General features: G+C 30.9%; 1 protein-coding gene across 1 annotated transcript in view; it reads right to left on the bottom strand.

The window, feature by feature from the left end:
- The window catches only part of LOC147014106 (RING finger protein 150-like), a 108,839-nt gene that overhangs the window by 11,758 nt on the left and 82,296 nt on the right, over positions 1–14,785 (bottom strand). The window lies entirely within an intron of this gene.

Raw genomic sequence — 14,785 nt, 5'->3', positions numbered from 1 at the left:
TTGTTTCCATTTACCTCAGAAGTGTAGATTGATGTAATTACAAATTTACCTCAGAAGTGTAGATTGATGTAATTACAAATTTACCTCAGAAGTATAGATTGATGTAATTACAAATTTACCTCAGAAGTGTAGATGGATGAAATTACAAATTTACCTCAGAAGTGTAGATTGATGTAATTACAAATTTACCTCAGAAGTGAAGATTGATGTAATCACAAATTTACCTCAGAAGTGTAGATGGATGTAATTACAAATTTACCTCAGAAGTGGAGATTGATGTAGTTACAAATTTACCTCAGAAGTGTAGATTGATGTAATTACAAATTTACCTCAGAAGTGCAGATTGATGTAATTCCAAATTTACCTCAGAAGTGGAGATTGATGTAATTACAAATTTACCTCAGAAGTGTAGATTGATGTAATTACAAATTTACCTCAGAAGTGTAGATGGATGTAATTACAAATTTACCTCAGAAGTGTAGATTGATGTAATTACAAATTTACCTCAGAAGTGTAGATGGATGTAATTACAAATTTACCTCAGAAGTGGAGATTGATGTAATTACAAATTTACCTCAGAAGTGTAGATTGATGTAATTACAAATTTACCTCAGAAGTGTAGATGGATGTAATTACAAATTTACCTCAGAAGTGTAGATTGATGTAATTACAAATTTACCTCAGAAGTGTAGATTTATGTAATTACAAATTTACCTCAGAAGTGTAGATGGATGTAATTACAAATTTACCTCAGAAGTGGAGATTGATGTAATTACAAATTTACCTCAGAAGTGTAGATTGATGTAATTACAAATTCACCTCAGAAGTGTAGATGGATGTAATTACAAATTTACCTCAGAAGTGTAGATTGATGTAATTACAAATTTACCTCAGAAGTGTAGATTTATGTAATTACAAATTTACCTCAGAAGTGTAGATTGATGTAATTACAAATTTACCTCAGAAGTGTAGATTGATGTAATTCCAAATTTACCTCGGAAGTGTAGATGGATGTAATTACAAATTTACCTCAGAAGTGTAGATTGATGTAATTACAAATTTACCTCAGAAGTGTAGATTGATGTAATTACAAATTTACCTCAGAAGTGTAGATGGATGTAATTACAAATTTACCTCAGAAGTGGAGATTGATGTAGTTACAAATTTACCTCAGAAGTGTAGATTGATGTAATTACAAATTTACCTCAGAAGTGCAGATTGATGTAATTACAAATTTACCTCAGAAGTGTAGATTGATGTAATTACAAATTTACCTCAGAAGTGTAGATTGATGAAGTAACAAATTTAACTCAGAAGTGTAGATTGATGTAATTACAAATTTACCTCAGAAGTGTAGATTGATGTAATTACAAATTTACCTCAGAAGTGTAGATTGATGTAATTCCAAATTTACCTCGGAAGTGTAGATGGATGTAATTACAAATTTACCTCAGAAGTGTAGATTGATGTAATTACAAATTTACCTCAGAAGTGTAGATTGATGTAATTACAAATTTACCTCAGAAGTGTAGATGGATGTAATTACAAATTTACCTCAGAAGTGGAGATTGATGTAGTTACAAATTTACCTCAGAAGTGTAGATTGATGTAATTACAAATTTACCTCAGAAGTGCAGATTGATGTAATTACAAATTTACCTCAGAAGTGTAGATTGATGTAATTACAAATTTACCTCAGAAGTGCAGATTGATGTAATTACAAATTTACCTCAGAAGTGTAGATTGATGTAATTACAAATTTACCTCAGAAGTGTAGATTGATGTAATTACAAATTTACCTCAGAAGTGTAGATTGATGTAATTACAAATTTACCTCAGAAGTGTAGATTGATGTAATTACAAATTTACCTCAGAAGTGTAGATTGATGTAATTACAAATTTACCTCAGAAGTGTAGATTGATGTAATTACAAATTTACCTCAGAAGTGTAGATTGATGTAATTACAAATTTACCTCAGAAGTGTAGATTGATGTAATTACAAATTTACCTCAGAAGTGTAGATGGATGTACAAATTTACCTCTGTAGATTGATGTAATTACAAATTTACCTCAGAAGTGTAGATTGATGTAATTACAAATTTACCTCAGAAGTGTAGATTGATGTAATTACAAATTTACCTCAGAAGTGCAGATTGATGTAATTACAAATTTACCTCAGAAGTGTAGATTGATGAAGTAACAAATTTAACTCAGAAGTGTAGATGGATGTAATTACAAATTTACCTCAGAAGTGTAGATTGATGAAGTTACAAATTTACCTCAGAAGTGTAGATGGATGTAATTACAAATTTACCTCAGAAGTGTAGATGGATGTAATTACAAATTTACCTCAGAAGTGTAGATGGATGTAATTACAAATTTACCTCAGAAGTGTAGATGGATGTAATTACAAATTTACCTCAGAAGTGTAGATTGATGTAATTACAAATTTACCTCAGAAGTGTAGATGGATGTAATTACAAATTTACCTCAGAAGTGTAGATTGATGTAATTACAAATTTACCTCAGAAGTGTAGATGGATGTAATTACAAATTTACCTCAGAAGTGTTGATTGATGGAATTACAAATTTACCTCAGAAGTGTAGATGGATGAAATTACAAATTTACCTCAGAAGTGTAGATGGATGTAATTGCAAATTTACCTCAGAAGTGAAGATTGATGTAATTACAAATTTACCTCAGAAGTGTAGATTGATGTAATTCCAAATTTACCTCGGAAGTGTAGATGGATGTAATTACAAATTTACCTCAGAAGTGTAGATGGATGAAATTACAAATTTACCTCAGAAGTGCAGATTGATGTAATTACAAATTTACCTCAGAAGTGTAGATTGATGAAGTTACAAATTTACCTCAGAAGTGTAGATGGATGTAATTACAAATTTACCTCAGAAGTGTAGATTGATGTAATTACAAATTTACCTCAGAAGTGTAGATTGATTGAATTACAAATTTACCTCAGAAGTGTAGATTGATTTAATTACAAATTTACCTCAGAAGTGTAGATTGATGTAATTACAAATTTACCTCAGAAGTGCAGATGGATGTAATTACAAATTTACCTCAGAAGTGCAGATGGATGTAATTACAAATTTACCTCAGAAGTGTAGATGGATGTAATTACAAATTTACCTCAGAAGTGTAGATTGATGAAATTACAAATTTACCTCAGAAGTGCAGATTGATGTAATTCCAAATTTACCTCAGAAGTGTAGATGGATGAAATTACAAATTTACCTCAGAAGTGCAGATTGATGTAATTACAAATTTACCTCAGAAGTGTAGATTGATGAAGTTACAAATTTACCTCAGAAGTGTAGATGGATGTAATTACAACTTTACCTCAGAAGTGTAGATTGATGTAATTACAAATTTACCTCAGAAGTGTAGATTGATTTAATTACAAATTTACCTCAGAAGTGTAGATTGATTTAATTACAAATTTACCTCAGAAGTGTAGATTGATGTAATTACAAATTTACCTCAGAAGTGGAGATTGATGTAATTACAAATTTACCTCAAAAGTGTAGATTGATGTAATTACAAATTTACCTCAAGTGTAGATTGATGTAATTACAAATTTACCTCAGAAGTGTAGATGGATGTAATTACAAATTTACCTCAGAAGTGGAGATTGATGTAGTTACAAATTTACCTCAGAAGTGTAGATTGATGTAATTACAAATTTACCTCAGAAGTGTAGATTGATGTAATTACAAATTTACCTCAGAAGTGTAGATTGATGTAATTACAAATTTACCTCAGAAGTGTAGATTGATGTAATTACAAATTTACCTCAGAAGTGTAGATTGATGTAATTACAAATTTACCTCAGAAGTGTAGATTGATGTAATTACAAATTTACCTCAGAAGTGTAGATTGATGTAATTACAAATTTACCTCAGAAGTGTAGATTGATGTAATTACAAATTTACCTCAGAAGTGTAGATTGATGTAATTACAAATTTACCTCAGAAGTGTAGATTGATGTAATTACAAATTTACCTCAGAAGTGTAGATTGATGTAATTACAAATTTACCTCAGAAGTGTAGATTGATGTAATTACACATTTACCTCAGAAGTGTAGATTGATGTAATTACAAATTTACCTCGATGAGATTGATGTAATTACAAATTTACCTCAGAAGTGTAGATTGATGTAATTACAAATTTACCTCAGAAGTGTAGATATGATGATTGATGTAATTGCAAATTTACCTCAGAAGTGTAGATTGATGTAATTACAAATTTACCTCAGAAGTGTAGATGGATGTAATTACAAATTTACCTCAGAAGTGTAGATGGATGTAATTACAAATTTACCTCAGAAGTGTAGATTGATGTAATTACAAATTTACCTCAGAAGTGTAGATTGATGAAGTTACAAATTTACCTCAGAAGTGTAGATTGATGTAATTACAAATTTACCTCAGAAGTGTAGATTGATGTAATTACAAATTTACCTCAGAAGTGTAGATTGATGTAATTACAAATTTACCTCAGAAGTGTAGATTGATGTAATTACAAATTTACCTCAGAAGTGTAGATTGATGTAATTACAAATTTACCTCAGAAGTGTAGATTGATGTAATTACAAATTTACCTCAGAAGTGTAGATTGATGAAGTTACAAATTTACCTCAGAAGTGTAGATTGATTTAATTACAAATTTACCTCAGAAGTGTAGATTGATGTAATTACAAATTTACCTCAGAAGTGGAGATTGATGTAATTACAAATTTACCTCAGAAGTGTAGATTGATGTAATTACAAATTTACCTCAAGTGTAGATTGATGTAATTACAAATTTACCTCAGAAGTGTAGATGGATGTAATTACAAATTTACCTCAGAAGTGGAGATTGATGAGTGAAGAGATTGATGTAGTTACAAATTTACCTCAGAAGTGTAGATTGATGTAATTACAAATTTACCTCAGAAGTGTAGATGGATGTAATTACAAATTTACCTCAGAAGTGTAGATGGATGTAATTACAAATTTACCTCAGAAGTGTAGATGGATGTAATTACAAATTTACCTCAGAAGTGTAGATGGATGTAATTACAAATTTACCTCAGAAGTGGAGATTGATGTAGTTACAAATTTACCTCAGAAGTGTAGATTGATGTAATTACAAATTTACCTCAGAAGTGTAGATGGATGTAATTACAAATTTACCTCAGAAGTGTAGATTGATGTAATTACAAATTTACCTCAGAAGTGTAGATTGATGTAATGACAAATTTACCTCAGAAATGTAGATTGATGTAATGACAAATTTACCTCAGAAGTGCAGATTGATGTAATTACAAATTTACCTCAGAAGTGCAGATTGATGTAATTACAAATTTACCTCAGAAGTGTAGATTGATGTAATTACAAATTTACCTCAGAAGTGTAGATGGATGTAATTACAAATTTACCTCAGAAGTGTAGATTGATGTAATTACAAATTTACCTCAGAAGTGTAGATGGATGTAATTACAAATTTACCTCAGAAGTGGAGATTGATGTAGTTACAAATTTACCTCAGAAGTGTAGATTGATGTAATTACAAATTTACCTCAGAAGTGTAGATGGATGTAATTACAAATTTACCTCAGAAGTGGAGATTGATGTAGTTACAAATTTACCTCAGAAGTGTAGATTGATGTAATTACAAATTTACCTCAGAAGTGTAGATGGATGTAATTACAAATTTACCTCAGAAGTGGAGATTGATGTAGTTACAAATTTACCTCAGAAATGTAGATTGATGTAATTCCAAATTTACCTCAGAAGTGCAGATTGATGTAATTCCAAATTTACCTCAGAAGTGTAGATTGATGTAATTACAAATTTACCTCAGAAGTGTAGATTGATGTAATTACAAATTTACCTCAGAAGTGTAGATGGATGTAATTACAAATTTACCTCAGAAGTGTAGATTGATGTAATTACAAATTTACCTCAGAAGTGTAGATGGATGTAATTACAAATTTACCTCAGAAGTGGAGATTGATGTAATTACAAATTTACCTCAGAAGTGTAGATGGATGAAATTACAAATTTACCTCAGAAGTGCAGATTGATGTAATTACAAATTTACCTCAGAAGTGTAGATTGATGTAATTACAAATTTACCTCAGAAGTGTAGATGGATGTAATTACAAATTTACCTCAGAAGTGTAGATTGATGTAATTCCAAATTTACCTCGGAAGTGTAGATGGATGTAATTACAAATTTACCTCAGAAGTGTAGATGGATGTAATTACAAATTTACCTCAGAAGTGTAGATTGATGTAATTACAAATTTACCTCAGAAGTGTAGATGGATGTAATTACAAATTTACCTCAGAAGTGTAGATTGATGTAATTACAAATTTACCTCAGAAGTGTAGATTGATGTAATTCCAAATTTACCTCGGAAGTGTAGATGGATGTAATTACAAATTTACCTCAGAAGTGTAGATTGATGTAATTACAAATTTACCTCAGAAGTGAAGATTGATGTAATTACAAATTTACCTCAGAAGTGTAGATTGATGTAATTACAAATTTACCTCAGAAGTGTAGATGGATGTAATTACAAATTTACCTCAGAAGTGGAGATTGATGTAGTTACAAATTTACCTCAGAAGTGTAGATTGATGTAATTACAAATTTACCTCAGAAGTGCAGATTGATGTAATTACAAATTTACCTCAGAAGTGTAGATTGATGTAATTACAAATTTACCTCAGAAGTGTAGATTGATGAAGTAACAAATTTAACTCAGAAGTGTAGATTGATGTAATTACAAATTTACCTCAGAAGTGTAGATGGATGTAATTACAAATTTACCTCAGAAGTGTAGATTGATGTAATTACAAATTTACCTCAGAAGTGTAGATTGATGTAATTACAAATTTACCTCAGAAGTGTAGATGGATGTAATTACAAATTTACCTCAGAAGTGTAGATGGATGTAATTACAAATTTACCTCAGAAGTGTAGATTGATGTAATTACAAATTTACCTCAGAAGTGTAGATTGATGTAATTACAAATTTACCTCAGAAGTGTAGATGGATGTAATTACAAATTTACCTCAGAAGTGTAGATGGATGTAATTACAAATTTACCTCAGAAGTGTAGATTGATGTAATTACAAATTTACCTCAGAAGTGTAGATTGATGTAATTACAAATTTACCTCAGAAGTGTAGATTGATGTAATTACAAATTTACCTCAGAAGTGTAGATTGATGTAATTACAAATTTACCTCAGAAGTGGAGATTGATGTAGTTACAAATTTACCTCAGAAGTGTAGATTGATGTAATTACAAATTTACCTCAGAAGTGCAGATTGATGTAATTACAAATTTACCTCAGAAGTGTAGATTGATGTAATTACAAATTTACCTCAGAAGTGCAGATTGATGTAATTACAAATTTACCTCAGAAGTGTAGATTGATGTAATTACAAATTTACCTCAGAAGTGTAGATGGATGAAATTACAAATTTACCTCAGAAGTGTAGATTGATGAAGTAACAAATTTACCTCAGAAGTGTAGATTGATGTAATTCCAAATTTACCTCAGAAGTGTAGATGGATGTAATTACAAATTTACCTCAGAAGTGTAGATGGATGTAATTACAAATTTACCTCAGAAGTGTAGATGGATGTAATTACAAATTTACCTCAGAAGTGTAGATTGATGTAATTACAAATTTACCTCAGAAGTGTAGATGGATGTAATTACAAATTTACCTCAGAAGTGTAGATTGATGTAATTACAAATTTACCTCAGAAGTGCAGATTGATGTAATTACAAATTTACCTCAGAAGTGTAGATTGATGTAATTACAAATTTACCTCAGAAGTGTAGATGGATGTAATTACAAATTTACCTCAGAAGTGTAGATTGATGAAATTACAAATTTACCTCAGAAGTGTAGATGGATGTAATTACAAATTTACCTCAGAAGTGTAGATGGATGTAATTACAAATTTACCTCAGAAGTGTAGATGGATGTAATTACAAATTTACCTCAGAAGTGGAGATTGATGTAATTACAAATTTACCTCAGAAGTGTAGATGGATGAAATTACAAATTTACCTCAGAAGTGCAGATTGATGTAATTACAAATTTACCTCAGAAGTGTAGATTGATGTAATTACAAATTTACCTCAGAAGTGTAGATGGATGTAATTACAAATTTACCTCAGAAGTGTAGATTGATGAAATTACAAATTTACCTCAGAAGTGTAGATGGATGTAATTACAAATTTACCTCAGAAGTGTAGATGGATGTAATTACAAATTTACCTCAGAAGTGTAGATTGATGTAATTACAAATTTACCTCAGAAGTGTAGATTGATGTAATTCCAAATTTACCTCGGAAGTGTAGATGGATGTAATTACAAATTTACCTCAGAAGTGTAGATTGATGTAATTACAAATTTACCTCAGAAGTGTAGATTGATGAAGTTACAAATTTACCTCAGAAGTGTAGATTGATGTAATTACAAATTTACCTCAGAAGTGCAGATTGATGTAATTACAAATTTACCTCAGAAGTGTAGATTGATGAAGTTACAAATTTACCTCAGAAGTGTAGATGGATGTAATTACAAATTTACCTCAGAAGTGTAGATTGATGTAATTACAAATTTACCTCAGAAGTGTAGATTGATTTAATTACAAATTTACCTCAGAAGTGTAGATTGATTTAATTACAAATTTACCTCAGAAGTGTAGATTGATGTAATTACAAATTTACCTCAGAAGTGGAGATTGATGTAATTACAAATTTACCTCAGAAGTGTAGATTGATGTAATTACAACGCCACCAGAAGTGTAGATTGATGTAATTACAAATTTAACTCAGAAGTGCAGATTGATGTATCATTACAAATTTACCTCAGAAGTGTAGATTGATGTAATTCCAAATTTTTACCTCAGAAGTGGAGATTGATGTAGTTACAAATTTACTCCTAGGAAAGTGTATTTGGATTGATGTAATTACAAATTTACCTCAGAAGTGTAGATTGGATGTAATTACAAATTTAACCTCAGAAGTGTAGAGAATTGATGCAATTACAAATCTACCTCAGAAGTGCAGATTGATGTAATTACAAATTTTACCTCAGAAGTGTAGATTGGATGTAATTACAAATTTACCTCAGAAGTGTGGATTGATGAAATTACAAATTTACCTCAGAAGTGCAGATTGGATGTAATTACAAATTTACCTCAGAGAAGTGTAGATTGATGTAATTCCAGGTACCTCGGAAATTGTAGATGGATGTAATTACAAATTTACTCCTCAGAAGTGTAGATTGGATGCAATTGCAAATTTACTCTCAGGTATGTAACCGTTGATGTACTGCACTTATCTCGGAAGTGCAGAGATTGGATGTAATTACAAATTCTATTCTCAGAAGTGTAGAATTGATGTAATTCCAAATTTACCTTGGAAGGTAGTTGGATGCTAGTACAAATTCTACTCATCAGAAGTGTAGATTGGATGTAATTACAAATTTACCTCAGAAGTGTAGATTGATGTAATTCCAAATTTTACCTCAGAAGTGTAGATGGATGTAATTACAAAATTTACCTCAGAAGTGTAGATTGATGTAATTACAAATTTACCTCAGAAGTGAAGATTGATGTAATTACAAATTTACCTCAGAAGTGTAGATTACGTAATGGCACCTTACCTCAGAAGGGGGATGGATGTAATTACAAATTTACCTCAGAAGTGTAGATTGATGTAATTACAAATTTACCCTCAGAAGTGTAGACTGATGTAATTACAAATTTACCTTCAGAAGTGCAGATTGATGTAATTACAAATTTACCCTCAGAAGTGTAGAATTGGATGTAATTACAAATTTGATTTCAGAAGTGCAGATTGATGTACTACAAATTTACCTCAGAAGTGTAGAGATTGATGCATTTACAAAATTTACCTCAGAAGTAGATTGGATGTAATTACAAATTTTTCAGAAGTGTAGATTGATGTACTACAAATTTACCCTCAGAAGTGTAGATTGATGTAATTACAAATTTGCCTCAGAAAGTGTAGATTGGATGTAATTCCAAATTTGTCTTGAAGTGTAGATTGATGTAATTACAAATTTACCTCAGAAGTGTAGATGGATGGGCCTATACCAAATTTACTAGAAGTGTAGATTGATGTAATTACAAATTTACCTCAGAAGTGTAGATTGGGATGTAATTACAAATTTACCTCAGAAGTGGTAGATGGGATGTAATTACCAATTTGCTCCTCAGAAGTGTAGATTGATGTAATTACAAATTTACCCTCAGAAGTGTAGATTGGGATGTAATTACAAATTTACCTCAGAAGTGTAGATTGATGTAATTACAAATTTACTCCTCGAAGTGTAGATTGGATGTAATTACAAAATTTACCTCAGAAGTGTAGATTGATGTAATTACAAATTCTACACTCAGAAGTGTAGATTGATGTAATTACAAATTTACCCTCAGAAGTGCAGATGGATGTAATTACCAAATTTACCTCAGAAGTAGAGATTGATGCAATTACAAATTTACCTCAGAAGTGTAGATTGATGTAATTACAAATTTACCTCAGAAGTGCAGATTGATGTAATTACAAATTTACCAGAAGTGTAGATTGATGTAGTTACAAATTTACCCTCAGAAGTGTACAGATTGGATGTAATTACAAATTTACTCTCAGAAGTGGAGATTGATGTAGTTACAAATTTTACCTCGGAAGTGCAGGTAGTGTAATTACCACAAATTTACCTCAGAAGTGTAGATTGATGTAATTACAAATTTACCCTCAGAGAAGTGTAGATTGATGTAATTACAAATTTACCTCTAGAAGTGTAGATTGATGTAATTACAAATTTACCCTCAGAAGTGTAGATTGGATAAAATTGCAAATTTACACTACGAAGTGGAGATTGATGTAATTTACAAATTTACTCAGAAGTGTAGATTGATGTAAGTAACAAATTTACCTCAGAAGTGCAGATTGATGTAATTACAAATTTATCTACTGGAAGTGTAGATTTGATGTAATCACAAATTTTACCCTCAGAAGTGCAGATTGATGTGAACATAAATTTTACTCAGAAGGTGTGAATTGATGTAATTACAAAATTTACCTCAGAAGTGTAGAATTGGATGTAATGGCAAATTTACATAAAGTGTAGATTGGATGTAAAATTACAAAATTTACCCCTCAAGTGTAGATTGATGAAGTAACAAATTTAACTCAGAAGTGTAGATTGATGTAATTACAAATTTACCTCAGAAGTGTAGATTGATGTAATTCCAAATTTACCTCGGAAGTGTAGATGGGACGTAATTACTAACTTACCCCTCAGAAGTGGAGAATTGATGTAGTTACAAACTTACCCTTGTAGGTAGTGTGAATTGATGTAATGCAAATTTACCCTCAGAAAGTGTAGATTGGATGTAATTACAAATTTTACCTCAGAAGTGTAGATTGATGTAATTACAAATTTACCCTGTAGAAGTGAGAAGATTGGATGTAATTACAAATTTACCTCAGAAGTGAAGATTGATGTAATTACAAATTTACATGAAAGTGTAGATTGATGTAATTACTCAAATTTGCCTCAGAAGTGTAGATTGGATGTAGTTACAAATTCTACCTCCAGAAGTGGAGATTGATGTAGTTACCGTTTACCTCAGAAGTGTAGATTGGATGTAAATTACAAATTTACCTCAGAAGTGTAGATTGATGTAATTACAAATTTAATTTTAAGCAATAGATTGATGTAATTAAGGCCTCATTTCAGAAGTGTAGATTGAATGTAATTACAAATTTTACCTCAGAAGTGTAGATTGGATGTAATTCCAAATTTACCTCAGAAGTGTAGATGGATATGATGTAATTACAAATTTACTCCTCAGAAGTGAAGATTGATGTAATTACAAATTTACCTCAGAAGTACTGATTGATGTAATTACAGAATTTACCTCAGAAAGTGAAGATTGGATGTAAATTACAACTACCTCAGAAGTGGAGATTGGATGTAGTTACAAATTTACCTCAGAAGTGTAGATTGATGTAATTACAAATTTACCTCAGAAGTGCAGAGATTGGATGTAATTACAAATTTACCTCAGAAGTGTAGATTGATGTAATTACAAATTTACCTCAGAAGTGCAGATTGATGTAATTACAAATTTACCTCAGAAGTGCAGATTGATGTAATTACAAATTTACCTCAGAAGTGTAGATTGATGTAATTACAAATTTACCTCAGAAGTGTAGATTGATGTAATTACAAATTTACCTCAGAAGTGTAGATTGATGTAATTACAAATTTACCTCAGAAGTGTAGATGGATGTAATTACAAATTTATCTCAGAAGTGTAGATGGATGTAATTACAAATTTACCTCAGAAGTGTAGATGGATGTAATTACAAATTTACCTCAGAAGTGTAGATGGATGTAATTACAAATTTACCTCAGAAGTGTAGATTGATGTAATTACAAATTTACCTCAGAAGTGTAGATTGATGTAATGACAAATTTACCTCAGAAATGTAGATTGATGTAATGACAAATTTACCTCAGAAGTGCAGATTGATGTAATTACAAATTTACCTCAGAAGTGCAGATTGATGTAATGACAAATTTACCTCAGAAGTGTAGATTGATGTAATTACAAATTTACCTCAGAAGTGTAGATGGATGTAATTACAAATTTACCTCAGAAGTGGAGATTGATGTAGTTACAAATTTACCTCAGAAGTGTAGATTAGTAGGGTGAATATACTGGTTCTAGCTCACTTTTCCCCATGTAAATGAATGGGGGATTTTCAGCGATTCCCTTTTTTTTCCCCTAAAAATAAACCCCCTTTTTATCCGTTTTTCCCTGCTGTGCAGGGGTTTGGCTTTTTGTGAGGCAATGTTTTATGGTCGGATGCCCTTCCTGGACGCCTCTTACAACACAGGGATATGGTACACCTATTCTAACCGGGGCATACACCGGGACCAGTATACTGGTACTCATTTCGCCGACCTCGGAAGGATGACAGGCTGAGTCAACCCCCTGGTGTTAATTCAGCAGCTGAGCGGGATTCGAACTCGGGACACTGGGATCCCAAGCCGCCACCCTAACCACTAAGCCAACACCAGGCTTTGTATATATATAACCAGGCTATCCCAAGGTATATTTATTTGTCTCCCCTTTAACCTGGAGGTTGATCAGCTCACTCATTGAACCTATAAAGATTTGTTCATTCTCAAATTCCTTCAATAGTTTAATTTTCTTTGCACAATAATCCCCATCTAAAATATTGACAAACAAAACATTTGAATCTTTATATTTTTTAAGATACCCCTTTTGTGCCATTACGAAATGATAAACTTCTCTTAATGATCTCATCTGACCACCTCCTGAGCCACATATCATTTTGAGATTATAGTAAATTGTTTTTTCATTGTTCAATTGATAACCATCAAAGTTTTCAGTCCATTCAAGGATATTCATTTTTTTCTTTACATCCTCTAACTTACTACTTTTTAAATTGATTCGCTTATTTGTTTTATTTACCTTTGTTTTAGTTATTTTTTCAATAAGACTTATTTGATATTTTTCACATTCATTATGTTTTCCATTTATATACCAAGACTGAGATTTTCTCCACTCTTTAGTTTGATTAATACTTGGTTTAACCATTTATATATTGTGAAAAAACGCGGCGGTAGCCCTTAAAAACCCTAACCCTTCTTCCCATCGTTAAAACGCAATCTATTTTATACACTCTATCATACAATATCCATATGGAACACAATCTATTCCATTATCTAAAATAAATCTCTTATCATCAAAGGCTCCTAATGCCTTTTTATTTACTTCTTCACTATATATGTTATGTTTATAACTTCTTATTGTATTCATTTTCCTGTATTCTTCTTTCTTATTCATCAAACAATTATAATAATTTCTAAAAGTTATTGATTTCTTTATTACATATTTCTTTATTCCCTTTAACCTCTTATCAATCTGATCACCATACTTATAAGCATATGCCTTTGCTCTCAATCCAATAAACTCACTCATTACTTTTCCACCCAACTCATCCTTAAACTTACCAATAACCTTTTCATTCTTTTTGGAAAATAACTCACTCTTCTTGCTGAAATTACTTGTATCATATACTCCAATATTTTTCTTCATATCTTCATAAACATCATCAGTTTTTATATCTAGGATAAAACTATCAGTGTCCATATACAACAATGAAACATTTTCACCATACTCTTTCTTTAAGTCATTATACAAATAATCATACATCAATATCTTTGATAAATCAAGAACTGCTGTTCCAATATAAATTGGTTTATCCATTACAATACTTTCCTTTTTCATATGAATTGCAGAAAAGTTCTCTGAAAAAACCTCTTCTCTCTCAAAACTTGGTTTATTTATCAATCTCAAGCTTCTTTTCAAGATGTTGCGAATCTAATGTTTTGCCTGTTTCTAACATTTTCCATAGTCTTTCCAAATACAGCATTATTCATTAATTTATAAAAGTCCCCTTCAAATTTTACTTTTGTATTTGCTCTCATATCTGTATTGAATTGAATATACTTTTTCACCCAAGGACTTTGTTTAAATTTTAAAACTCTATGAATTTTAGCTACTCTCAATCCTTCTCTCAAAAACTGTTTTAAGCTTCTCTGATGTAAAACATATCCCTCTTTATCATAGAATGTTGTTAATAACTTTTCTGTTGATTTGCCTTTAATATTA

This window comes from Eptatretus burgeri, chromosome 13, assembly GCF_056783735.1.
Source record: "Eptatretus burgeri isolate ZD-2024b chromosome 13, Ebu_testis_v1, whole genome shotgun sequence".
Lineage (NCBI taxonomy): Eukaryota > Metazoa > Chordata > Myxini > Myxiniformes > Myxinidae > Eptatretus > Eptatretus burgeri.
This window is presented reverse-complemented; position numbering and strand designations above follow the sequence as displayed.